This window comes from Theropithecus gelada, chromosome 2 (genome assembly GCF_003255815.1).
Source record: "Theropithecus gelada isolate Dixy chromosome 2, Tgel_1.0, whole genome shotgun sequence".
NCBI lineage: Eukaryota > Metazoa > Chordata > Mammalia > Primates > Cercopithecidae > Theropithecus > Theropithecus gelada.
In genome coordinates, this window is record NC_037669.1 from 79,349,105 (window position 1) to 79,375,963 (window position 26,859).

The 26,859-nt window shown below is 40.0% G+C and overlaps 1 protein-coding gene across 2 annotated transcripts in view; it reads left to right on the plus strand.

Moving 5' to 3' along the window:
• The window catches only part of FHIT (fragile histidine triad), a 1,500,125-nt gene that overhangs the window by 451,920 nt on the left and 1,021,346 nt on the right, over positions 1 to 26,859 (plus strand). The gene's annotated exons all lie outside the window — the stretch shown is intronic.

Genomic DNA, 26,859 nt, shown 5'->3' on the forward strand with positions numbered 1-26,859 from the left:
TGTGATGTCTGTGCTACTTGCCCATTAGTCACATTATAGCTAGCTTGGTGATCAGATCCACTGTTGCAGTATCACAGTGATTATATTCAAGGAACCCATATTTTACTTACTAATGATTCCAAAGCACAAAAGTAGTGATGCTGGCATCTACTTTATTATTAGTTATTTTTGTTCATCTCTAACTGTGCCTAATTTATAAATCAAATTTTGGCCAGGCACAGTGGCTTACGCCTGTAATCCCACTCTTTGGGAGGCCAAGGTGGGTGGATCACCTGAGGTCAGGAGTTCGAGACCAGCCTGGTCAACATGGTGAAACCCCATCTCTACTAAAAATACAAAAATTAGCCAGGCGTGGTGGCGGTTGCCTGTAATTCCAGCTACTTGGGAGGCTGAGGCAGGACAATTGCATGAAAGTGGGAGGCAGAGGTTGCAGTGAGCTGAGATCACACCATTGCACCCCAGCCTGGACAACAAGAATGGAACTCCATCTCAAAAAGAATACATTAATTAAATTTTATCATAAATATATATATATAGGAAAAAAGAGTATGCATAGGGTTTAGCACTATACACGATTTCAGGCATCCACTGGGATTCTTGGAACATATCCCCTGTGCACAGGAGGGAACTACTATATCTACTCTGTCCAGCTCTCAAGTCTATTAAGCATCAAATGGAATAAGGCATGTGAAACCATTTTATAAAATGTACTTTGTTCTATCCGTTATGATGTCATCATGAAGATAATTTTGCCATTTTCGTATCTTCCTTAAGCTTATCCATCAAAGGTGTAATCCCAAATCCAGACTGAAAATTTTAAACTCTTAAAATGAGGAGCCCATCCAGTAGGAATGTTTTAATTCTATAGAAGAACTGAGTTTAGAAGCACTTGGAAAAATACTAATCATGAAGATGATTAAAGGTAAAATGATAGTGCAGCTTTATGAAAGAAGGTGGTATTAAGCCAGAAATCGAACTGGTATTATTTGGTATTAATTAAACTTGTAATAAGTCACAATAATTCCTCTGTAGCTATAGTCTGGGAAACTGTAATCTAGTTCCCAAGTGAATAAACAATAAGGCCAAATGGCAAATAGTTTAACAAAAGGGAATCAGATGATTATCTTGTAAGCTGGAAGAGCAAAGATACTGTGGCTTAATTACATAGCTTGGTAGGAAACTCTAGTTACAACCAAAGTCTTAAAGTAGTTGTCTGGTCATTTGCAAGATACTAGAATGGTTTAACTTATGAGAAAAGAGAAGACACAGAAAAAAAACGGAAATTCTGCAGTGGCTCATAAATTGTTGCTAGAGGAAAACACCAGGGAAAGTGATTTAATATTGTGATTATAAAAACTAATGCAATGAACAAGGAATGTTTCATTAGTGATCAAGAAAATTGCATTGACAGGTATCAGATATCCATATGATTATGGAGATGAAGTCTAGGCAGATGTTTGGGCTTAGTTGGATACAGAGCTAGAGGGTACACTAATAAATAGATATTCTTGGTTTTCACCTTGGGATAATTGTTGGGTTTTAACTGTTTTGATGTGTCTTTGATTTTGACCATGACTGTGCAGATCGTAACCCTTAAATTCTATTTTTTTGCCTAGAGTATTTGAGTAAAGTCTGACTCTTTGCAGCCTTGAAATTCTGTGACCACCCAATGGGTTCTTCCTGCCTGCTGCACAAACAGAGACCATGGAATTGCAGTAAAGAAAGTTTAATTGACAGAAGTCCAGCCACACCATGCTGGAGATGGAGTTATTATTCAAATCAATCTCATAGACTTGTAGGTTAGGGGCTTTTCAAAAGTAGTTTGGAGGAAGGGGTAGAGGTGGCTATGCAATTGGTGTTTGCTGCTGATTGGCTGGGTTGGAGATCTAATCATAGGGAATTGAAGCTGTCCTCTTACACTGAGTTGCTTCTGGGTAGGGCCAGAGGAATCATCAGTTGGTGGGTCCAAGTAGAGCCATGGGTTCCAGACATACAAAAAATCTGAAACAATATCTCAAAAGGCCAATCTATGATAGTGATGTTACCTGCAGGAGTAATTAGGGAAGTTGCAAATCTTGTGATCTCTGGAATAATGACTGGCAATGTTCATGTCTGTACCTTAGCAGAATCCAGGCATCTCTCCTTCCCTCAGGTGGTCCCTCATTAGCTTTACAAAGACAGTTGAGTATGGGGGAAGGGTTATTATCATTTAAATTGTAAAGTAAATGTCTTCCAAAGCTAGCTTGGCAGCTTGAAGGCTAAAGACAAGAGGCAGGTGGGCTAGATCAGATCTCCCCCACTGTCATGATTTTCTCACTGATACAATTTTACAAAGATGATTTTAATTCCCTTATTATTTTCCCATGAAACCATATAGGTAACTTGGTATTCTTATTCTGGTTAGTGACTTTACCTATCCAGATTTTGATTATGCCTCTGTGATGTCAAATATATATATATTGACATCATATATATATATATGAAGTGAACAATCTACTTAGTCTATCATCTGGATGTTTAATTTCTATCTTAGTGATAATCTGGATGCTTCTGCATATCAGACTGTTAATCAAGGTCCTTTATACACATCATAGGGGCAAAACCATTCCAAATTCCAGTTGTAACTTTTTTTCTTCTGAAGAATGCAGCTTCCAGGCCACAGATAGTCACGGGAGAGTCTAGACATATTTATTGGTTCAACTTTAGTTTGTAGCAGAAATTCTTGTCAATCGTTGTACACCACCTTTGTTTTTCTCTTTCCAACACTTTTAAGAACCTGTCAGCAGTGCCAGTGCTGATCTGCTGTTGCCTGGATTGGGCACTCCTCTGAGTTTCCTGCAGAAGAGAGCCAAAATTGTGTCGGCAGATTTTCAGCTTGATGACATCTTGGCTTAATAAAAATTCTTGAAGAAGAGAATGTGAATTTTCTTAAAGTTCCAGGCTGGTAAAAATGAACAATTTTGCATAAGAAATAAATCCTTAGCATTAAGATAAATGAGAAGCACTGCTGAAGTGGAACTGAGTTTGCTTTGACATAGATAAGGGGGCTAAGTAGGATTCTATGGGAATTCACACACTGGATCTAAATCTTTTTTTAATTACTACATCAATAAATGTGCTTTTTTCCCCCTCCTATAAGATGACTATTTAAATACTTTCCTGTAGCACTTTTTAAGTGACCGTATTCAGTGGTCTAGCTTGGCCTGTGCTCTTAAACTGGAAGCCTGACGAGGCACTGAGACCCTCCTCTCAGGAAGTAGGCCATGTAGGCCTCTACAACGTGTCTGAGTTATGCAGTCTCTGATCAACATGGGAAATGGGACAATTTCTGGCATTCTTGCCTTCTTTAACATGCAGACCACTCCATTCCTGTTTGGAAATGACTATGACAGATTTTTAACACTTTGGAGGAGTTTTCAGAAAGAGTATTGATATGCAAAGTGTAACCCAAAAGAAGCAGACAAAGTGATTGTTGAACAGTGGGATAGAGAGAGAGATAAATATTACATTCAAAGCATTGGTATGTCCAGGGATGTGCTTCCAAGTTGAAAGATAGATGAAGATCTAGGCTTTTGACTTAGCCAAAGATGTTGCCATGTTCACTGACAGAAAAGAATATTTCATACAATAAATAGGCTAGCCTTAGGCTAAGAAAGAAGATTGAGTTGGAAAAGGAATGCAGGTGGGATTCTGGAAATAGGAGTCAGTTTCATTCACTGCTTATGGCTTAAAGGTAAAGGAGTAGGTTGCAGATTCCACAGAAAAAAATATTGCTAGATTAGACTTTCCTGAGAGAGAACTGTTAGGTTGTGAATGATTAAAACAATCTTTGCCTGGATATTGGAAGTGGGAGAAGGAAAATATGGTCAGGAGCATTAGTTACAAACAATCGAATGGGCTCTAATTTAAATGGAGAAGGAATTTATTAAAGGATATGGGGCATTTCAAAGAATCATTGGTAGACCCAAAGAAATAGGCTTGAGGCTAAGCTCTTGGGAACAATGTCCAAAACTATGTTGCAGAACTGGCCTGGTCAGAAAACAGCCATTGACGTGCTGTTGACTGCAGAACATTTTCTTAGAACTGGGCTCATGAGGGAATTGTCACCATCTACTCACTGGATACCACAATATTTTCCTGACTGTAACATCTAGGATACCAAGGATTTAATTTTATTGCAGTTTATCCTAACATCCCCAAATCTGGATACCTTTCTCACTGCCTGTACTGGAAAAATGAATGTCCACACATAGCCTGTTTTTCCTCATTGCTCCCTTCCACCCTGAAGTCTTGTGCGGCCTGAGAAGTGGAGGGTAGACCGCATGCCTGCTCCTTAGCTGCAAAGGAGACTGAGGATATGAGTTTTCTGAAATTCCCGTTGAAAAGGAAGAATTCCTGATGTGGAGCAAACATTATATTGAGCAAGAATATCTAGAGGATATTGGGCAGCCGTGCAAGACAAATTTCCCTCTGATCCCTTTCTTGGTACCAAATATCAATAATACTCCTTTTTTTTTTTTCCATGTTTCAACTTTCAAGTTATAATACCTTGCTCTGACTTAACATACTCTAACTTTCCCTTGAACAGTCCATCAGTAATTCCATCCAGGAAACCCTCAAGGCTTGTGCTCATTTGGGGTTGTTGGAATCTAACCCTTTACCGTGGCACCCAGCAGTAGCAGGAATACTCCAGAGGATTTACCGGCATGCTAGATATTCTCTTCGTGGCCTCCAGTGCTGAGCAGGAACTTCATTTCCCAACTGACAATCAAGACTAATGACCCCTCCCAACACAGTAACTCCCTTTTTACTCAGTTTGAGTGGGGTGTGAGGTGTCCAAAATGTCCACTGGACAGTTTCAGCTTCCAATTCCATAGAAGCACTCTTGCATCTGCTAAAGCAAACTAAATATGGCCTGAAAAGGACTCTGTACTTCTATATTTGAGTCCTTGTGGATGAAATGTAACCTACCTTAATAGACAAAATTGAAAACCTAACTTAATAATATGCACCTGTAACAATAGCTGAGTGTTGGCCAATCCCAGCGGCCATACTTCAAGTGCACATAGGCTAAATGTTCAAACTATGTTCAAATAAGGCAAACACTGAGCTGTAACCAATCTTACTGTTTCTATACCTCACTTCTGACTCCTGTACGTCACTTTACCCTTTTGTCTATAAATTTGTTCTGACCACGAGGCAACCCTGGAGTTTCTGTGACTCTGCTGTGATTCTGGGGGCTGCCCGATTCGTGAATTATTCATTGCTTAATTAAAGTCCTTTAAATTTAACTCAGCTGAAGTTTTTCTTTTATCACATGTATTGTTGGAAGCATTTTTCACTTGAGTTGTAAGACCTCTACAACAGCAGACCTCAAATTTGCTGGTAAGGAAAGCAAAATGAGTGATTTGTTCTGTATAATAGTGAAAGGTACTGCTCTCCCCTCTCCCCTTTGACCCCTGGACATATATATTCTTGGTATGGGAAAATAAAACTATAATTAATCACTAGTTAAGAGAATGTACTGCAGCCTGTAGGATAATCCTTTAGCTTTTCAGGGTGTTGTCTTTTACCCGGCACCACAGCTGAGTTATTAACTGGCCATTCCACTGTTGTGGATAGGGTACTAGGTGAGACTATGGAATCCCATGAGCACCAACTAATTGCTTTACTTTTTAATATATGTACATATAAAATGAGTTTCTTAGTCAAGAAGGTTCTGTGGGAGACCATCAAGGTGAATAAAACATTTGAGGTTGTTCACAGAAGCCTGGCAAACAGGGAAAGAATTCATATTGAGAATATGTCTTTTCCAAGAAGTATACATTTTCATCTCCTCTATGATGGATGGGGTTCATGCAAACAGTATGCCCCCAGGTGGCTGGAGGGTCCAGTCAGGGTATTTTTCTGTAACTTTGATTCAGGACTGGTATATTAATCAGGCAGGTTGCAAGGCAATTTTCCTTTATACAGAGAATGCAGAGCAATCTGGCATTCTCTGACCTCACCACGTGGTGTGTAGGTCAGGCGGTATGCCTTGCCAGGGCCCCTCACAGGTATGACAGGTTTCTGTTTCCTCGTAGCCCATTGGCCTGCACTAGTCCCATGGCCCCACCGTACCACAAAAGGTCTAGGAAATGTGGGAGAGCACATTGGTATTCACTGAATCAAAAAACTAACTCTCCAACAGAGTTCCTTATTGATGTTTCTAGCAAGTGGTACATTTGGGAGTGGCAGTAGCCAGAACTAGTGAAGTCCTTGTTGGTCAGTCCATGCAAACCTCTGTTTTTGGCCACCATAGCTACTAAAGAGCTTTTATGAACATGCTGATTAAGCTCTGAGTTGGCAGGGAAAGAGGTCTTGCCTACCTAGCTACTGAGTGCCTTCTCCACGGTGGGGACCTTCTAGTCTACATTCACATAGAAAGATATTTTCACACTCTGGTAACAAAGTTTCAGAAGCCTTACTATATATTTGTTTCCTTTCCTTTCAGTCTTCCCCTTTTTTTCTTCCTAATGCCTCATTCATGAGCCCATGAATTAACACGGAGCAATACCTCAGGCCAACTATTTTTCCAGGCAGTGTTGACCACAAGAAGTAATTATTTGAAGTTTTGCCCACTGATGGGATTTTTCTTCTTCAATGTCCTTTAGGGCCACTCACCTTGAGTGGGGTTATAATATTCAGGGTCCACTTCAGGCTGGTGCTAGCTTATTGTGCAGTGTTATCTGTAAAGTAGGCTTTATTTGTTTCCTTCTTCAGGTAACTACATAAAAAATACCCCATGAAGTCTTAGGTTTGGGTTAAAAAAGGGATAGCCAGAGTAAGCCTAATAGTATAATCCCATGTAATCTACTTTCCTTTGATACAGACAGCTGCTGCTGGGTGCACCCAATGTAGTAGACAGTGGATAAAACACCCAATTCAGGTTGGGCAGCTCAGGCCACACAGTCCCCTGGCATCCTATCTTGAAACATTCTGTCTCTTGTTGGGGCCCAATAGAACAAGAGTTGCTTAACAAGAGGGAAAGCCTTTCTTTGCTTCTAATCTACAGCTTGCCAAAGCCTCTTTCTTATTTCTGTTCAGAAGCCGCAGGTAGTCTGATAGTCATCTGATCATCTATCATGTGAAGATACCAAATTTTATCAATCTGTTTCTCTGCTAATGGACATTTTTAATAGGTTAACATTTTTAATAGGTAGGTTCTCTGGGCTATATTAACTAGAATTGGGAGCCACTAGGTTTTCAGAGTAAATAGTCTGGATTAGAATCTCACTTCTATCACTTACCAGGCACATGATCATAGCAGACAAATTAACAAATTCTCTGAACCTTGATTTCTTTATGGAGGAAAATGGGAAATATAAGTTTCTACTTCATAGAATGGATGTAAGAATTAAATAAAATGTTATATAGGCTTGCTGATAGAAACACTCTGTACATAGTCATCATTGTGGTGTCTTTATCATCCTCTCTGTTCTTACAAATTGTAGTGAGCAGACAAATACACTCTCCCTTAAGACGACATACAGATTCACTTGCCTTTTGGTTGAAATACTATTTACTTAGTATTAAAATGCTGTCATTATTTCTTATTTTATCTTTAAAATGCCTGTTATTTGTCTATTTTTTAAGCTAATGGTAGAATTTCTGTTAACATTTGTAGGCTTATCTCAAGATGTAAGTTTTGCAAGCCAAATGGGTCAGCAATGAGTTAAATGTGGGAAGTGCTGGAGTAAAGAATTAAAGTTTATATAATAATTTAGCATTAGGATGAGCATGAAAAATGTCCAAAAGGAGATTGAGCATGCCACATTACAAAAGGTATTTGGACCATGGATTATTTTTACAAGGGTCACTTTCATTCTGAGGAATACAATTTCAGAAATACTACACTAAACTGTGACTTCTTCAGGGATAAGGGTCTTGTCTTACTTATCTCTGTGTTCCTACTACCTAGCCCAGTACCTGGCATATACTAACATTTATTAACTTGATCAAAGTGATGTGGGGAGAAAGATCTGTTTTCAACTGTAGTTCCTATCATCATCTCAGTGTTGTGGGAAGACTATGATCTCTGGATTCAGATATGGCCTTGAGACTCCTCTGCCATTTGAAAAGGCTCCCATGTTAAATCGCTAACTTCTGGGTTTATTTGAGACAATAGAATTCTTAGGGACAAAATCTGTTAAGATGTTATAGGAGAAAATTATTCGAGTATGGATATTCACAGTCTTCACTATTTTCCTAGCTTTTATACAGGAAGAATTTGAGCTTCCTGGGTAAACTCCCATGTCCTCCCTAAAGTAAAGAAAACAGAAATAAAAGTAAAAAAATAGAGAGTCTGTGTTGAAGTACATAATCAAGAGTGGAAAGATGGAGACAGTGAACAGGACAGGCTGCCCAGATTGGGTGTCAGAGCCATTGGATAAGGGCCAGGAAGGCAAGTGCTCCTGAGTCAGCTGCCAACCACATGAAGAATTTTCAGAAAGGCAGCAACGAGGAGAGAATAATTTTACAGTATTCTTAATGCATTAAAAATAGACTTCTCTTTTTAATAATTTTTCATGTGTCCAAGTGTATTAGTCAGGGTTCTCCAGAGGGACAGAACTAGTAGGATATATGTATGTATATATATAAGGGAATATATTAGGAAGAGTTGGCTCACACCATTACAAGGTAAAGTCCCAGGATAGGCCGTCTGCAAACTGAGAAAGAGAGAAGCTGGTAGTGGCTCAGTCTGAAAGGCTCAAACCAGAAAAGCTGACAGTGCAGGCTTCAGACTGTGGCCAAAGTCTCGAGCCACTGTTGCAAGTTCCTGAGTTCCAAAGACTGAAGAACCTGGAGTCTGATGTCCAAGGGCAGGAGGGATGGGAGGAGGCATCCAGCATTGGAGAAAGAAGGCAGCCAGAAGACACAGCAAGCCAGCTTATCCTGCCTTCTTCTGCCTGCTTTTGTTCTAGCTGCACTGGCAGTCAATTGGATGGTGCCCACCCACACTGAGGATGGGTCTTTCTCTCCAGTCCACTGACTCAAATGTCAGTCTTTTCTGGCAACACCCTCACAGACACACCCAGAAACAATACTCCACCAGCCATCTAGGCATCCTTCAATCCAATCTAGTTGACACCTAATATTAACCATCACACCAAGTAAACGTGTAAAGAACTTCCCGGATCCCTGATTACATTTCTGTCTGTGACTAGGTACCATGACTGGATCACATGGCTCCCCAGGATTTTTAGTGAAAGTATATTTGATTCACCTTTTTTTCTGGCTTCCCCTCTAACTTTACCCACTATTCTCACCCCCAGCCAACATTGGTGCCCCCAATCGTTTTTGATGAAATGTGTCTTTCTGTTTTAAGCACTGATATTCACTTTTATTTGAAAGAAAGCTTGGTTCACATTTTGAACATCTATGATTCTGTGGCAAATTTGCTTTTGAGAAGGTCCAGTCTCTAGGCGTCTAAACTCCCTAAACTTCCTTTTGCTAATGTTGCAGAAAGACGCTTGAGATTTCCACATGATTTTCAAGGTAAGATCATTCTAGAAGGTATAGCTTTTAGTGCTGCCCCTTACTTGATGAGAGGTCACTGGTGCTGGTTTTGACAGCATATTTAGAAGCCTTCTTGTTTCAATCTCCTGGTAACTGCCATTCCCAGTGCCAGTCTTTTGTCTATGAGCTTCAATTCTTGCAGTTCCTCTTTTTGTCTTATGACATCCACTCATCTAACCAGCTGAGAGAAGAGACATTAAGATCTGTTTCGCTGAGACCAGTGCCATTGAGGCAAATATCTGATGGCTTGCCTAGCTTATGAAAGGCACATGTTTCCATCTGAAAATCCTGGTTTCTTTTCTAAATAGAAAATGCAAATGTTACTTCTATTTGTACTTTCTTTGATTTCAGGTTAAGAATATGATCTTGAAATACATATTAATATATTGACATATTATGTCATTTACATAACATTATATATTTGTATATTTATGACATGTTAATTATATATAATTACACATTGTGTATTAACACGTATTAATATATCTATAATCTCATCCTAGGTTTTTTTCCTTAATCAATACCCCCTTGCTCTTTACTTCTTATAAATATCTTACAGAGTGAGTCAAAATATGCATTTGTTATTTCTAAAGAATGAGATTTAATACCCTGAGATTTATAAATAGAAAGTTACAGAAGGGTTAAGGTGAAACTCTTCTTCATATTTTTTCCTGAGTATTCCTCTTTGCTACCCCAGGTTTGCATTGCCACTGCTTAATAGCGATGAATGTCAAACAAGCTTTTACCCTGCAGTCCACTGTTCCATTGTTAATGTAGTCCATCCACCTCCCCACCTACCCATCCACCTACAACTGAGGAAATCCTATTTCATGATGAAACTGACCCTTTGGGCTTTGTTTCTAAAGGCAGCCTGGGAGTTTTCTGCATCCTTGACTGGAGTGTTATAAAACCATTTTGGCAGATGCAATTACAGTGTGTCTAGTATATGTGTGTGTATGTGTGTACGTGCGTGTCCATTTTCCTACCCAGATAGGACAGTTTTATCCTGAGGAATTGACAGCATGCCCCATCAACTCCAAGACCCTCAGGAATGGTGGGAGTGACAGGTGATAGAGCACTACATAATGGAAAACGTACCACGCTGGATGTCAGGCGTTAGGCTTTCCAGTCCCCCTCGTACCACTAATTTGCTGTGTGACCTTGAGCAACTTAGTTAACCTCTCTAGGGCTCAGTTCTTTCACCTGTGAAATGGAGTTAATAATACCTGCCCCTCTTAACTCAGTGGGCCATAGGGAACATGAAATGAGACCATGGATGTATGGGCAGTTTGAAACAAATGAACCCAACTTTTTACAGAAAAACTTCAGGGTGCCTGACAGAAGGGATATCTTTATCTGAAGTAAAAAGCAGTATTAACCAGAGTAGCTGACGTGACACAGTCTTCCACTTCATTTCAAATTAAAATGTTATCCCTGACAAGACAGCTAGCAGCCTTGAATATGAGAATCTTGATTTGTGTATATGCTGAGCAAGGTGCATAACCTACTTTTCCTGATGTAAGGGTTACCTGATCACAGTCCAGTTTTGTAGTAGCAAATACATTATTAAAGAACACAGCTCATCGCCATGTGTTGCTGGGTACATACATGGGCTTTAGAATAATTCAGACCTGGGTTTGAATCCTGGATTTGCCACTTACTAGCTATACGTCCAGTGACATGTTTTCACCTACATGCCAAATGGGCACCAAAATGGTACCTACCTTCACAGGGTAGAGATAATTCATTGAATTGCTTCACACATTGCCTGCTATATAGTAACTCAATAAATGCTAGGTATTAGTACATGACAGTAGCTATGGGATGGAGGTAGCTGAGTGTTTTCTTCCACACGTGTTTTTGAACTTTCAAATGTTCTATAATGACTTTTTATGGTCATATTTAAAGAATATTATTATTTCAAGTGGATGCAATCGTAACAGACTTACAGTCGTGAATTGACAAGTGAGCCCATCATGATAATGATTCCTATCATTTCAATTGGGCTTTGTAACTTAACGCAACACAGCACTTTTACACATTCTGTCTCATGTGTAAGCCAATAAGCCTGTGGAGTCAGGAGTACTCATATTCCCATTTTGCAGATCTGGAGGCTGAGGGTCGCAGACACCTACGCAGTTACACAGCTTATGAAGTGGTGATCTCAGATGTGTCAGGGAGAATTGCCTTCAGTTTCAGTGAACAGAAACCCAGTTAAAATGGTGTAGTAGTGTAGCAGTCAGGGTTCTCCAGAGAGAGACAGAGATGATGGATTTTAAGCCATTCACTCACATGATGATGGAGGCTGAGAAGTCCAAAATCTGCAGGGTAGGTCAACACAATAAATACCCAAGGAACAGTTGATATTGCAGCTTAAGTCCAAAAGCAGTCAGCTGGCAAAATTCCCTCTTCCCTCGGGGAGGCTACTGTTTTTTTAAGACTGTCAACTAATTGAATGAGGCCCACTCACGTTATGGAGGGTAATCTGCTTTACTCAAAGTCTACTGATTTAATGGTGAATCTCATCTAAAAATTACCTTCACAGTGACATCCAGATATGTTTGAACAAGTATCCGGATACCAGGCCTAGCCAAACTGACATGTAAGATTAACCGTCACATACTGCTAGACCAAGGAGGGGCTTGTTTTCCCCAAGATGCCTCAGGAAGTTCAAAGTGCCACCAGGACACAGTTCCTTCTATCTTTTTGCGTGGTTATGCCTTGCCATGGGACTTTTGTCCTCATAGACTACAAACTGACTGCTCCATCCCTGGGCATCACAGGCAGAAGGAAGAGGGAAGGATCACGGGCAAAAGGCAAACGCTAACAAATCGTGTTATCTGAGTCTTCCCTTTTCAACAGACTTTCTTGGAAGCCCTGCCTATCAAATTCTTATTGGTCTTATTGATCAACCGATATCTTTTTGGTCACTCCTAGATGCAAGGGAGGTTAAGAAGCTGATTATTTTTTATCTAAGTTTAAAAAAAAGAGAGAGAGAGAAAGAAAAACTCAGGGCAAGAAGGGGGGAATAACTGGGTAGGCAAGTGGTGGCATCATCCGCACCAGGTGTTTTGATGCTACATCATTATGTTTTATATCCCACCAAATTGCTCACCATACACACATGGAGGTGTCTAGCCTTGATTGGACTGCCCTTTGTGTTAATCACTGAGGTCTCTTTGGATATGTGAATTGAACCCAGGATCAATGTGAAGTCACCTTCAATTTAATGGAAGCCAGTAGCAAAGGAAAGATAAATTTGCTGGGCATTACATTTTCTTTTCTGACTCCTCATGGACTAAGTAGAGAAACTTTTCATTTTAAGCTGATGGGAGCAGAAAAAAATGAAAATAAGGATGAGGTGTGAGGGGAGGGGGCAGGCATTAGTAAATGTTTGGATAGCTGGTATATTATATGGGCCAAATGACTTTTCAAACTTGTTTGAATTATTTAATGTGTCCTAGCTACAGGGCATGAAGCAGTCTGTCTCACTATCATTGTCACAGTTCAAGTATTTAAAACTGAAAGAGAGACATCTGTAGCATTGGTCTTTTGTGGTGCCTAGGAATGAAAAAAAAAAAAAAAAAGAAATGGAAGAAAATAGTATCAGTTTGTATTAGAACATCTATGTTGATAATTGCTTGATTTTGTTCTTTTTTCAAATCAGACATTCAAAAGGTCTCCTTTATACTTACAAGTATACAAGTATACAAGTAAATATTTCAAATGCCATTTAGTGAAAACTCATTTGGAATGTAAATAGAAACCATGTGTCACATTATTGAAATGTGATCAGAACAGTGTCTGTCTTAAAATTTTGCTCATGAAGAGCAACATAAAAAAATAAATAATTTTGTATCTGTTGCTCTCTCTGAGACATGCATGTGCTCATACACACATTCACTCATACATCTGTAACACCCCATTCTGTCTCTATGTTATCTTGAATTCATTTCATGTTCCTTTCTCAATATCACTGTGAAATCACTTTGTTGTTTAATTTCCATGTAGCTCTTTTGGAATTTTTGCAATTCTAATTCTTGCTGGTTATTGCAATACAAAAGAGTGGTAGGAAAGTGTATTTGCATGCAGGACATTTTAAATTTTAATGTCAGAGGTCATTAGTCTTCCCCCGCTCCTCTCCACCTTCTGGTTATGTCTAGGATCTGGGCTTTTACATACCGGGGATAATTTATAAGAAAGCTATTAAAAGTAGGGTTTCAGATTTATTTTTTCACATTCTCAGAGTCCAACAGGCTAAATGAGAAAGAGTCTAAAATAAAGATCATGTCCATATATTTGAATGTTGTTTTGTTGGTTGCGCCACTCAAGTCTATTGGGGACAGTGGGGTACCCACATGGGAAGGATCATGGGCAAACGATCATTCCTAGCAACTTCCATATACATTCTCCCTACCTAGAATGGAATGAAGATCTCTTATGGTAGCTTGAGAACACTACCAAATGCAACATTTGGAATTTCCTAATAATTTCAGGTTGCCATGTCTTCTGCATTTTCCTTACATGAATATCTTATTTTTTCCTTTCTAGCTTAGGTTAATATTAATATCTTTCATTAATATTAGTAGGATTTGTGGATTCACATGAAAGGCAGTTTAGAGCCCAACACACTGCTCAGCAATCCTACTACAGGACCCTACTCTACCCGCTTGCCTGGATGACTATTTCCCACTCTCTTTTCTCAGATCTCCAATAGCTCCTCTCTGCTGGTCCTGCTATATGGATGCCCTTACTTCCTGTTTTGCTGAGCAAAGCTCAGTCAGGAGGAAACCTCCACATGCTCTCACTAGCCTACCTGCTCCTAGACCATGTGCTCTCTGAACTGTTCTGCTTCTACCCTCAGTCTTCGTGGTGCCCTGAACCTCAACACTTGCCTACTAAAACCCTTGGCTTCTGCAGTTATCTGTTCTCTCCTGCATCATCTGGGTTCCTCTCCCTACTAGACAATTCTGAGAGGATATGAAGATGCTGTAGTATCTCAAACTAAAGCGACGAAAGAATGAAAAGAAGAGATAAGGAACAAAGGAAGGAAGGAGAGAGAAAGGAAAAGAAAGAGAAAGAGATGAAAGAAATAAAGAGAGTAAGATAGGGAGAAAAGAAAGAAGGATAAAGGAAAGAAGAAAGAAAAGAAAGAAGAAAGGCAAGCAAGAAGGAAGGAAAAAAGGAAAGCAGGAAGGAAGGAAGGGAAAAGAAAAAAAGAAAGAAGCCTGCATAATTCATTTCAGCTCCCACATTTCTCTGCTTCCCATTTGCAGCAAAGAACATCAGAGGAGTTGCCTGCACATGTTCTCTCCATCCCACTTTCATCCCCACCGCTTCTTGGAATGCACTTGTCTGGGTCATCCATGGCCCCTTGGTTGCCAAATCCATTGTTCTACTCAATTCTGTTCTTAACTGATCTATCAGCAGTACATGACACAGTTGATCACTTCCTCCACCGCTTCTCAGAATGCACTTGTCTGGGTCATCCATGGTCCCTTGGTTGCCAAATCCATTGTTCTACTCAATTCTATTCTTACTTGATCTATCAGCAGTACATGACACAGTTGATCACTTCCTCCTTCGTGACATACTTTTTTGTCACTTGGCTTTGGGGACACCACACCCTCTTGGTTTCCCACTTAACCACACTGGCCTTTTTGGTCTCCTTTGCTGGTCATCATCCTCTTTCTGATCTGTCAATCTATAATGACTCAGGGCTCCATCCTTAAAACCTTGTCTCTTTATGCTCTCCTCACTTCCTAGAAAATCTCATCCACTGTCAAGGTTAAATATTGATGTTTTCCAAATCTCTATCTCTAGCTTAGACCTCTTCTTTCAACTCTAGACTTCGGTTACACATCCTATGCCTACTCGTCTTCCCTTGGATATTTAAATGGCATACGAAATATAAATGCTACAACCCCGGTCTAAGTCACCATCTTTGCTCTAGACTTTTGTGTAAGTGTTCTCTGTTTCTATCATTGACACCTTATTTGCAGCACAGTAACCAGAATGATCCTCTTTAACCTCAATCAATTCCTATCACTATTCTACTCAAAACCCTAAAAACTTATTGTCTCAAAATAGAAGTCAAAGTTCTTGAGGCTATTAATCTTGTCCTTCCTGTCTCCCTGATTGCATAGGCTGCCAATGTCCTCCTTACTTCCTCTGCTCCAGTGGCACTGGCCTTTTACTGGTACTCAAAAGTGCCACCCACACCTTGGCATCTCATGATTTCCACCCCCAGAACATGCTTGCCCTGGACATTGCCGTAGATGGCTTCATCTTTTCCTTTAGATCTCTGCTCAAATATCACCTTTTAAGAAAGGCCTACTCTGTCTTTTATAAATCAGCAGTCCTCTTGCTAATCTCCCACTCTCTATTCCTTTTAACCATTTCTTATAAGCACATACGATATCATTGAGTTGTTTATTTTCTGATTCTCCCCTAGAATGTAAGCTCCAAGAGAGTAGGCACTTTGTTTTGATCTCTGCTCTATGTCTAGTTCATAAAATAGTGCCTTGCAAGTAGTAGGCACTCAATAAACATTGATTGAATAAATGAAACATGGAATGAGAAATGTACATCTAAATTTTTGAGCAACAGCTCTAGCAATTGGCCTGAAATAAAATATTGATGACCACTAATGTTCATTTTATTTTCTGAATCCACACGCCCATGATTTTGGCATTTTCTGTCTTTGGTGAATTTGTTGCTTCTCCTAAAAAGGAAAAGGGTGTAAGATTTCTTGACAACCTTTTGAGTTATATGAACTCAAGCTAAACAGAATGTTACTCAATGATCACAGTAACTGAACTTGTCAAAGTAGTATCTTGCCCCTCTCTTCCGGTATCAGTCAACGCCATAGGAAACAGATGGCATCCACAAATTGGATAATTTGACTAGAGTTTAACAAAGGTAGCATTTTCAAACTACAATGCAGAGTACAGTACCTTGGGGCTAGCAGCAGTGTTTTCTGATGCTACTCAATGCCTGAAGGGTAAAGGGGAGGAAAGGGGCATAGGACAGTGAAGGTTATTGGAACCTGAGGAAGAGCTGTGTGAGAGGCCCCTTGGCAGAGGCCACCTGCTGGACCAGCAGCCCTGGGTGATGGGATACAACCAATCTGTGAGAAACTCTGCTTGGAGGTGAGAGGGTGCTGAGGAAATAATATCCTAAGTTCTCTCTCCTCCCTTCTTCTGACCTCTGGCTGGGGTTTCCCATTGACCGCACTAACTGGAAGTCAGAGAGCCCTGGGCCGTACTTCTTATAAGCCAGCCTCTGAGGCAGGCAACAGGCGAGGAAAGGGTGGAGGGCAGATCCAGAGGGTAATGGCAGGCATCCAGCAGGACGTCCAAGTGCTATCTTCCAAACTCCAGACTAGTCTTCCACTTCTGTGAGAGTCCCTTCTCATCCATTCTTCACATGGCAGCCAAAATAAAACCACCAATCTGTTCACGTTGGCCCCTTGTTGAAGACTGAATCATTCAACAGTTTTCTATTGTCCTTACAATTAAATTCAAACCCACTCTAGTGGTATACCAGACCCATGAGGGGCTGGCTGGTTTCTACTCACCTCTTCCCTGAAGCTTATGCTACACATGTCCACCGTGGTCACTGCACCATCTCACAGTGGCTGCCACTTCCCAGGATGAGCTAAGTGCAATGTCCTCACCGGCTCTTAGCATACTCTTATCTCCCTGCCTGCAGCACCCTTTCCTCAACCCTCAACATGCTTGACTCCTCATTTAGACACCATCACCTAAGGAGGCCCTTCCTGTCCTCTTTGTCTGAAGGAAGTTTTCCATTCATTTTCTATCAGAAAATATTTCCTTCACAGCATTTATCACAAACCATAAATGGCTTCTCTTTCTGTCTCTCTCTCCGTTGCTTTGTTCAATCTGAACTGTAAACAAAACAAAGTAAGTTTCTTCCAGGCTTGGGCCTTCTTTATCTTGTTCACTCTCTGATCTTCAGGGTTCAGAACAATGTCTGGCCCAGGTGGTTTCTCAATAAATATTGGGTAATTGAGTAAACAAACATTATTTTCAGTGAAAACATCTTCCCATTTATGCAATAGTGAAAAAATAGCTTACTTGAAGATTATCTTGAATATATCTAAATTTCTATCTCTTTAGTATTTGGGAGTTCTCAAATATATTAAGAATACATATTTGAATAAAATATGTTTACTAATGACAGCTGATTTTCTACAGCTCTGGCTGATTTTTGTTGTTGTTTGTTTTGTTTTTGTTTTTTGTGGTTGGTCTTGTATGCCTTTAACAAAAATTAAGCTAACAAATGAACAATGCCCTTTCCCCAGTCCATAGTTTCACAGCAGAGCTAATTACTTGCAGCTGACTTTTTGGATGACTTATTGGAAGTTGGTGCTGTGTGGTCACAAGGTTTGTGCTATACAGACAAAAAGACCTGGCCAAACTCCAGTTAAGCCACTAATTGGCTGGGTAAGACTGACAAGTTATTCAGCCTTTCTGTTCCGCGTTTTCCTCCTCTATAAAATCAAGGATAATGTGGCCTAATTCCTAGAGTTGTTTTAGGATCACAGGTGATAACATAAATCTTCTCTTTCCTCTGTGTCTATCACTTTCTTCGATACAAAAATCTGCTGAAATCCTCCTTTTTTCCTCCCCGGCTGCTTCTTCATCAATACCCTCTCCCCAACCCATGTTTTATTAGTCTTTGAATCTCATGTCCATATTCTGAGAATCTTGCTGGAAGGCTTTCCTGTCCACACTTCCCTTTATAATGTTGAATTCGCTCTCTGGTGGAAGCAGCCTGGAGCTTGATCGTGCCCATGATGAATTGCAGACTCATCAGGCTTTTCGTTTGGCATCGTATTTGCCAGACAAATGTATACAGCACTTTATGTGGTGAAGCACTTTGTTAGTACTTCGAGCCTCTAAGGGACAATTTGAGTTGGGAAAAAAAGGCATTGAAACCTTGTACAATACTCACCCCATTACACAAGAAAAACCAAATGAGTTTATCTGACAAAAAGGTATGGGTATGTGTTTGATAAAAGAAGCCCAAGACACAGGGTGCTCTCTCTACACAGAATCAAGATGCATTGAAGTTTTTTGTCTTTTGCTTATATTTTTTTAGTGAAATTTAACTAATACACTTTGAATGCATTCTCTGTGCCAGGTATTTTCTTTATTCTTTTAGATGAACTTGGAACGGTGAAGATTACAAAGTAAAAATATTTAGGAGTCAGTGGCTTTTACAAGATTTGACCAAAGAACAGAATGCTTTGCTGACACTTTGGAAATGTAAGGGTGCTATATGTTTAATCAGGAAATACTCAGTTTCTAATGCATGTAATGTTTGTCTGGAACCTTGTTCCTTAAATGATTCAAATCAGTTCCATTCAAACCTATATACTTAGCACTCTTGATGGGTACCGAATAAAACAAAGATACAGTCCCTCCTCGCTGGGACTTCAGAGTCTGGCTCATTGTTTCTTACCTTATTTAACCAATGTCCCTAAATTTCTAAATATAAATATCTCAGGCCCTCTTTACATATTATTTGAAACTTGAAATAAGCTAAATTAAAGATTATTAAAGTTAAAGCCGTGCTTTATTTTTGTTACCTATAACCTGTACATTTATTTTTGGCTCTCTGAAATACTGATGTGACTGATGATGGGAGAAACCAAACAGTTGCTGATAAATGGCACAAGGGTGTCATTTATTAGTCATTTATCATTCATATGTTTTATAGAAACCAGAGGTTGCAAATTAGTGGTTCCATGGGTCCAATGCAGATCACAGAGTCATTGTCATCCTAAGTGAGCCAACATTTAAAGTTGAGATATTATCCATAAAATGCAGATTTTTGACTTACCTTAAAACTTTGGAAGGCTGGGTAGCTTTGGGCCTGCATTCCCACCTGACAGCAATGGGATGGGGCTGACTGGCTGCTGCCCCCTTCAGGGAGGACGTGTTCTCTTCTGTTGTCGTGTCCCCCTCACTCATCCAGTAAACACACATGTCTGAAAATTGGCCTGCAGCATGCAACTAACTTTACTGACTGCTGGAAAACACTTGAGTTTGAGAGTCCTGGTAGATTCCAGAGAGAGGAGATTGGAGGATTTTCGGAATACAGAGTAGATGGACCTTGAGGTATTGGTAGGATTTATATACTTGAAGAAGTGCTGAGAGGAGGTCATGCCAGAAAGGAGAATAACTTTGATGCTGAATCCCACCAAGGTTTTCTCTAATAATATTTAAATGGCCGAAGGATGGAGATGATTTGCTTTTTTTCTCATAAATGAAAGGAGATTTAAGGTTAAGACTCTTACTCCCTTGCAACCTTGCAATCTAATATACTCTCTTGAGAGGAAGGTAAAATGGAGAAGTTATAGTTAGCCAGAGCTAGGAATGGGTATGACTAAGGTTCCAGCAATGGGACACTGTCAGGTTTATGAATTCTGTGAATTCATCAGTTAAAATTGTGTGTGTGTCTATGAGTGTAGAAGGGGTATGAAAACAACTGTGCCATGGCAGCAAAGGTTCAGATTTGCCACAGAAAATAAGGCTGACATTACCACTGAATATCTCCCAAAAGCTTCTCATCATAGTAGTTGAGCCGGTACTTTTTTTTTTTCTTTTTTTTTGTGGTGGATTTTCACTCTTGTCACCCAGGCTGGAGTGCAGTGGCGCGATCTCAGCTCACCACAACCTCTACCTCCCGGGTTCAAGCCATTCTCCTGCCTCCGCCTCCCCAATAGCTGGGATTTTAGGCGTGTGCCACCACGCCTGGCTAATATAAAAAGAGTAAGAGATGATGAGTTTGACCTGCAGATACCTTTAGGAGCATGCCTTCTGTCACCAAAGACACTCCATATCCTGCAGGATTTTTCTAAACCAGTCTCTACTTATATGTGAGATTGCCCCTGTTGATATCACGCTTAAGATGACATCTCTGAGAAGCCACTATCAGGATAACGTTGCATCAATGAGTAGTATCATCTTTACATTTAAGAGCTGGTTTTTATTTTTCAGGTTAACTGGCCTTTCGCTAACAGGCAGGGGGCCAAGGAAGAGTGCAAACTGGGTAAAGTTTACTTTGTTTTGATATTATTGGAGAATATCAAATGAAGAAGTTTTCTTCTCCTGGTAAGGCCAGATTGCTTGTATAGCTTGATATTTCCTTGGTCTTCAGAAGACTCCACCATGAGGATTTATTTTTGTTAAATTGAAAACAGATCTCCTCCCAAAGGAAATGCCCTTTTATTGATCCTGACCTTTTCCTTTTGCTGGGAAAGGCTTGTTGAGTTGCCTTTTAAACAACCAGAAATCACTGCTTTTTTTTTTTTTTCCTTGTAATCTTTTATTTATCCTGTTCACAGGCCTTACATGCTTAAAAATAAATTTCCTACGGAAATTGTAAAGCAGCCCTACTCAGTGAAGAGTTAAGGATAGAAAATCATCTTCACAAATCACACGTGTTGTGTGTCGGGGTGGGGGGGCAGGCAGTTCAATACCTAATTGTCCCTGGCCTCACCCTCTTCAATTTGACTTTCTTCTTTTGTTTTCATCTGTATCTTGTGAGTTCCCACAAGAGGTACTTCGGAGTTTATTTCATCTAGTAGTGCCATGAGAAAACTTAAAGCACCGACTTGGGATTGTATCAGATGGAAGAATCAAGAAATTAATTTCCTTCAAGAGAAGAATGGCATGTCTGGCCAAACAGAATACTGCTTAATGTAATAGAACTCCCAAACGAAATTGGGGAGTGGCTCACTCCCTTACCTGGGGGATGTGAGATTATTGAATTCCAGATTTCTGTATAAATTAACATCCAAACGAGTGGGTCCGCCCTCTGCTCTGTCAGCCATTTCTCTCCCTTTTTGTGATTGTTCTGGACATGAATGTTTCTTTTACCCGCCAGAGGGCCACATGTCTTCAGCCAGCTCTGCCAGAGAATAAAAGAATTAATGGATCGGAACCTAATCCATAACTCCCTAACTCTACAGCTTTATTTTTTTAAATAGTTCATAAACTTCTTATTTTCCCCTTTAGCCTAGATTTCCTTTGTGGTGAAGGAAAGTTTTGCCGGCCTTTGGATCTGCTTCATAAAAATGCTTTAAAAGACAATGCTGTGTTGCATGAATGCCTGCAACTCACCTTCATGCAATATTCAAGAACTGTCCGAGAGTTTATGTCTGAATTTGTTCTGATATAAGGAACCCTGGAGTCAACAATACAACCAGTTCCAGATGGGTTAAGTTTTGCATTCTTAAAGACTTAGTAGGCCAATAAATATTGCTTCTCTTTGGGCTGTCGAAAGTAATATTACTGGGAGCATGACAGATGCCTAACGGGATACATAGAGACCTCTATTTTGAAATTTCTAAAGTGACGTAATACAGTTTGTATTTCTTCAGAATAACTGCATTAAATGTCTGTTTTTCGGAGTGAAATTCTCTGTGTGATCTGTTTTGGCATCTTTCCCTTCTTCTGGGTGATAGAATTGGGAGATAAATCAGTGACTGATTTCTTAGAAAGTTAAGTTTTGAGAAACATATTTTATAGGATACACATGACTTACACCAAGTGCTCCAACAGCAAACACTCATGATTGGATTTGGAAACAGCAGCATTTGCTGTCCGAAGAGGAACTCTCCACAAGTGGAATGTATCCAGGGTTGTGGGTTTGAATCGTTCACAAAATAAAATGCAAAAAAGTAGCCATTGTTGAGAACTTGGAGAGGACGTATCACTTGACACCCCTCACAGGTCCTTTTCAATCAGAGAGGGACTGGCCAGCACCTACTGACCCCAGTCACCTTCGCGTTTCCACTCCATGGCCCTGCTGTTGCACAGAAGCCTTAGTTTCACGAGCTCCCTGTGAAAAATCGAGTGCACGGTTGATTCTCTCCTTTCTGGGATTTCACATCTATTTGTTGGGAAATAAAAAATAAGTGCAAAACGAAAGTATGTTGTATAATTTGTGTAATTTCTTCCTGAAGTATGCTTTTTTTTTGAGGTGACCTATTGATTCCTCTGAATGTGTTCCCCCACCCCCAATAAAAACAACCTTTTTTCTCCTGCTTACTGATATGTGCCTTTGGGATAAACCAAAGAAGAGAGTAAGACTCACCAGAAATTTGAAGACTATGGAATACTAAAACTTTGCAAATTTCCCACCAAATGTCTCATTATGCATGTACATAGAAAAACACAGAATTTTATAAACATTTTACATAGTCTGTGTACTATTCCACATGCAGCTTTATAACCTAGTTTTTAAAACCAAATATGATCTTCCTATGTTGATAAATATACATCTACATTCTCCATTTAAAAGACTGCATAGTATTCTATTTTATAGGTGTACCACAACTTACTTAGCCTATCCCCTTTTGATGGGCATTTAGATTGTTTCTGTTTTTAGTATTATTATTATTATAAGAAACAGTAGAATAAGCATTCTCATCCATATACATTTATGAATTTGACAAGTGGTTTCCTTCAGATATAATCCTACAAATGAAATTTTTTCATGAAATACAACCATTAAAGATTTTGAGAAAGTTGCTACCCTGCCTTTCAGAGAGATACTAATTTCTACTTATCCCATCTGTGTATGAGAATCTCCAATTCCTTAAAATCTCACCAACAGTGGGTAGAATAAAGCTTTCTCAATCAAAAAGGTACAAAAATATCCGTTGTAATTTTTGTTTGAATTTCTTTGACTGATAGTGAGGTTGGACATTGTGCCATCCTTGGCTTCCCATTTCTTCTTTTGGAAATTATCTATTCCTATCCTTTGCCCATTTTTTGCTTTTTGGATTTTCCTTATTGCTTGCAATGGCTTTCTGTAAATACTGGATATATGTGATTCTTATAGAAGCATCTGGAAAGGATCTTGTCAAAAAGTTGAGAAAAATGCAACATTAAAGTGAGAAAATAATTTGGTGCTGTCTCACTCTAAGTAGCCATTGAAAACCTCTCTGTTTCTCAGTTTCCTCCTATGTAAAATTAGAAAAGTGTAGTCATCCATTTCCTGGATTTCTTCATTGTAATAAAGCCAGTAGTTATTAAAGTGAAGCATTTCACCCATGTTACTTCCACAGTAAACACTCTGGTATCTTCTATTGTTATAATCACTCTCAATTTACCTGGTTGGTGAGAAAGGGTCCCACCCTAGGGTTATAGAGATGACTGAACAACACTGGACCAGTGAGACTGACAGCAGTTTGTTAGTCACATATACTCACAGCCCAGGGAGGAAGGACCCTGAGTGCCACACAGGGCCATATGGGAGTTGCACTTGGGAACAGACTGAGCAATCAGGGGCTGTGGGAAGAAGACTTTAGTATTAAGAGGGGTGGGATTATCCCTGTTTCTATGGGAGTATGCTTTGGCTTGTCTGAATAATTCTGCAGGCTGGCAGGAAATGAAACCCACTACTCAGGAATAAGAGACGAATAAGCAGGAACCATGCCTGGTTCCCATGATAGAGAGGGTTGTTTGGCTGAGGGACCTTATTGGCAGGAGCAGAGTTGGGAGGTGTATTAGTCTGTTTTCACACTGCTGATAAAGATATATCGGAGACTGGATAATTTACAAAAGAAAGAGGTTTATTGGACTTACTATTCCACATGGCTGGGGAGACCTCATGATCATGGCTGAAGGCAAGGAGGAGCAAATCACATCTTACATGGAGGGCAGCAGGCAAAGAGAGACTTTGTGCAGGGAAACTCCCATTTTAAAAACCATCAGATCTTGTGAGACTGATTCACAATCATGAGAACAGCACAGGAAAGACTTGCTCCCGTAATTCAATCACCTCCTACCGGGTTCCTCCCACAACATGTGGGAATTGTGGGAGTTAAAATTCAAGATGAGATTTGGGTGGGGGTACAGCCAAACGATATCAGGAGGGGAACTTGCCATTAGGTCATTTGAGGCCCTCTTGAATTTCTCCATATGTCAAGGCAGCACAAAATATTGGGGCCTTGATTTTAGACCTTATACTGCAACTATTTCTGAGAGGTAAGTCCTCTCAGAGGACTCAGAATTCAGTGGCCTCTTCTTGGTCCCCATTGCCTTTGACTACATTCATCCTATCCACTCCTGAAAATTCTTCCTGCATTGGCCTCCATCCCACAGTACTGTCCAGGAAGGCATGAGTCAGATGGTACCTGAGTGAGACAACATGCCTTTGATCCCATCTCTGTTGTCTACTAGTTGTATGGCTTTGACAACATACATTACCTCTCAGCCTCGGTTTTAATGAAATAGAGATAGTGCCTACATCATGACCTAGAAAAACTTTCCAGTTTAGTGTCAGACTCATAGAGATCTCTATGTATCCCGTTAGGCATCTGTTGTGCTCCCAGTAATATTACTTTCAACAGCCCAAAGAGAAGCAATATTTATTGGCATTGCTGATTATGTAACCTTGAAAAATCACTTACCCTCTCTGAACCTTGGGTTCCACATTTGTTAATGGGGATAATATTATCAAGTTACAGGGTTGTTATTGAAAACAACTAACACAGGACTTGTGTCATGAACACACATTGAATTGTCATTGATTCTGTTGCTCCTGTCACCCCAGCTAAAAGTAATCTTTGCCTTCTCTAAATACCTGTTTTGTTGCTTATAACACATTTATTTAATTTTTTATTTTCTTTCATATTGCCCTGTGCTGTGTTATATTTCAAAATGTTCTATCTTCACTAACTACACTGAAAGTGCCTTGGAGTTGGGTATCAAGTATTGTATTTCTTTATTCATTCAGCAAAAATGTATTGGGCATTTTGCGTCTCATGGTGTGCTAGGGGCTGGGGATACAAACATGATAAAGACTTAGCCTCTGCCATCAGAAAGCTTGCACACTATCTAGTTATGATTGAATGCTACCCAGACGGCTGTTGAGATAAGCTCAGTGAGAGCCCTGAGAAGGGATACCTGACTCAGCTCAGAATTCAGGATGGCATCCTGAGGAAGTAATGTCTAAACAGATCCAAGGAATGGCAGGAATTAGACAATTCCAGGGAGAGAGGGGCAGTGCTGCTAGATGAGGGAGGAAGGGCATTCAGTGCAGAGACAATGCTCACATACACAGAGGGGAAGCAGAGCATGTATTTTTGTGTGTGTGAATTGCAAGAACCAAAGAACTGTGATCTTAGTTTTAAAAGAGAATTCACAGGAGATAAAACCAGTAAGGTAAGCTAAGGCTGAATCATGAAGGGTTTTTCAGTTCTTTCTACTGTTAATAGTGCCTGCTTACAGTGCCTACGTCTGGTAGGTTCAATAAATGCATGTCTAGCTTTTATAAATAGTGACTGTACATGGTTCAATCTTGGAGCATTACTGTCAAGGAAACTCCTTTTTGCAAGAGAATGAAGTTTCAAAATAGCTGAACTCTTTTACTTATATTTCTTATATACTAAAACGAAGAGCTATATATCTAATTCAGGCCACATTTATTAACAAAACAAACATACAAACAACCCTCAGCCTCTACCCAGTGGCATATCTTCACACTGATGTCTCTTCTTACACCCTACAAGTAAAACAGAAACAGAAAACATTTTCTCTCCTCCACCAGCTGACACCCTCTGGCCCCTCCTTGTGCTTTCCTCATATTCCCTCCGTACCCTTGCTCCATCCCTCCCCTCTTACTCTCTCTTCCTTTCTCCATTTCCACAAAAGTCCAGTGTGACTGACTGGCAGACACTGAGTTTTCTCAGGTAACTGTAGGTTAATAATGATCGTCCGAACACATGTAAGGAATGAATGAAGCATTGTGTGGCGGAACCAAAGGCTGCTGCTGTCACTCCTGAAGCCCTGTGTGTGGTAATTGGGTCTACCTCAGAAACTCATCCTTTCATTTTCAAATAAATGTGGTCATCCAGCATTATGTTTCCCACCCCACCTTCTTCCATTATCTCTCCCAGATCTTGAATCACAAACTTCTGGAAAGCCATGTGAATAATTTAGATCCTTTTATTACTCATTACTTAACTCCCTTTGGGGGAAATGAAGAGAAACATTTGTCTTTTGCTGCTTACTCTCCCGTGGACTGAGACCATGTCAGCTTCAGGCGATAACAAAGATCGATGACCACAGGAGCTGTCACTGCGGAACAGTTGTTTGACCCAGAGTTTTGATTAACCAAAATATTGTTTTAAAAAATCAGGTGCAGTGCTAATGACACTAGAGTAGAAATTCAACATTTTACCCACTTTGACTGAAAACTTGCTTGTTATCATCTTTCTTGTCAATGCTGAACGGTGAGCATTTTCTTCCCTGCCTA